The sequence below is a fragment of the Belonocnema kinseyi genome, chromosome 7, assembly GCF_010883055.1.
Source record: "Belonocnema kinseyi isolate 2016_QV_RU_SX_M_011 chromosome 7, B_treatae_v1, whole genome shotgun sequence".
In the NCBI taxonomy this organism is placed as follows: Eukaryota; Metazoa; Arthropoda; class Insecta; order Hymenoptera; family Cynipidae; genus Belonocnema; species Belonocnema kinseyi.
The window spans coordinates 52,434,304-52,436,784 of record NC_046663.1 but is presented as its reverse complement, the minus strand read 5'-3'; positions in this window follow the sequence as shown (position 1 = coordinate 52,436,784).

Sequence of the window (2,481 nt, the reverse complement as noted above, 5' to 3'; positions counted from 1 at the left end):
GCCTTGGAGGAGATTATGTTGAGAAATAAAAAAAAAAAAATTCTTAAAAACGTTGTTTTTCTTGGTCAGGCCGGAAACTTATCAATCCACCCTCGTATTATTCCCTTTTTAATTGCACTACTTTTTATTGTGTGGCTTCAGTGATTTATTCTGAAAAGTTTCATATTTGGTATAAGTGTTTTGGTGCATATATGTGCTCGCTTTAACCTATTACCATGTGTATAAGAACTGCAGCAAAGAAACGAAACTATAAATTTATCAACCTGAAACAAAGATATGGAAAGGCAAACAAATAAAAAATTTACTTTAAAAAGATTGCAATCTGCTTTAAAATTTTTGCCCTAAAACTTATTTTATGTTAGTTTTCAATTTAAAGTCGTGCGATTTCTAACGATTTTAATTTCTTAATTTGAAGTTTCATTTAGTTTAAATTTGAACTTTTGCGTGATTTAAGAATTGAATTGAAAACTGATCAATTAAGTATTTCCACTTCATCGGCAGCTAACTTTTGACTTTGTCGAATGCTAAGAGAAAAAAGCAATTCCATCAAATGCATGGGACAAAACTTTATTTTTGACATATGATCGTAATGAATCATGATAATTATTATTTTATTAAATTGAACAGTTAAAAAAAGTCTAAGTACACTTATACAGAAAAATTAGTTTTTACGAAGAATTTAACAAATTAGTATGTATAGTAGGATGGTCCAAAAATCGATTAAAAATTTGTTTTCACTCTATCGGACGAGAACCCCCCCCCCCCCTCCTACCAAGTTTCCATTACCGGAGAAAGAAAATCCGTATTTATTTTTTTCGAAATTCAAATATTACACGCACTGCAAAACCCCACTTACTTAATATGGGGGGATTTTGGATTATTTAATAATTCAAGTTATACTTCAGTATTTGCTCGAAACGTGCCATGTTTTAATGGATTGAATAATAACTTTTATTTTGAACCCACCCTTACCTCCGCCCATACGACGCCCTCAATAGTACCCAAAAATAAAAATAAAACTACATTTTAACGGATTATTGTTAATATTCAGAACTTTCTGTAGTTTTTTTATACAAACAAGCACTATAGTGGACAATTTGAATGTCTTCCATGATCTACTTTTTTCTCAAATTGGTATCATATGCTATTTTTTTAAAAATAATTACATAATTTATATACATTTCTTCTGATGTTTATCAAATTACTATTTATTTAAACAATTTTAATTTGCTCAAGCATTTTTTTAATAGCTTTAAAAAAATAATATAAAATAGAATACACACAATTATTTTCCTAACAGCTTATAGAAACAATATATTCATCTAAAATACAATACTTCGACCCCAAAAATGTTGGTCAAAGGAAATGCTGAAACTGAAATCATAATTTTTATGAGTGAATGTACCTTTTTTATAATATACTCATGATGAAGATAGTAAAACTATGAGAATGCAATAATAAATATACTTTTATAATTTAAATTTCATTATGACAATATGATAACTATTTTATTTTTTAACCCTTTGCGGCTTAGTGGTAACCCAAATTACCACTCTTTTCGTCCACAACTTTAGCCTCTAGAATCTAGATTCAATGTTTTTAAAGTAATATCAAAAAAGTCTTAATAATGTCATATTTGAAGCATTGTAGAATGTAAAAAAGTAACGAACATATTGCTTAAAATTATAAATAGTTATAAATAAATAAATTTCGAAAATAGCTCTTTTTACGAAAGATTTAATTTTTGAACGACGTATTGAATAAATTATATTAAAACTGGTTACTCTGGTGTTTTGGGGTCGCTGATTATGAATCCGGAACGAGATTTTAAAAATTCAAAATGGCGTATCCAATACGGTGTACGAGTTTTCAAAAAGATCATGGATTTTCATGAAACTTGGAATCTGAGGTATTCGTAATCAACGACCTCAGAAACCCCCGAGTAACAAGTTTTATGAAAATCCAACAACTTTTTAAAAATTCGTCCAAAATTTTAGATCTGCCATTTTGAATTTTGAAAATCTGAATTCTAATTCGTGATCAGTGACTCCAAAGTTTTATAAAGTGCATAAATCCATAAAGTTAGTTTGATAGAAAAATGTATGCATAGGATACTAATTTGAGAAAAAGTGAACATCTCTGGCTTAATTTTTAAATATTTTTAAACTAAACAATAACTATATGCTTACATAATCACATAATGTTTTTGAAAACTGCAATACTCCAAACAATGACGAACTATTACATTTCATTCAGAAAATATAATTATTTTTTACATTTTTGGGGTAAATATCATCGTTTAAATAAGTTACATTTATTTAAACAATTACAAATTGCTTGAAAAGTCATTATTAATATTTCAGATTGTCTATTAGTAATTATCTGTATCAAAAAAGATTCAGGAATTGCTGCAAATTAACAATAATACGTAAAAATGTCTTTTATTATTGTGTCATATTTGGGGCGTTCGGGGGGGGGGGG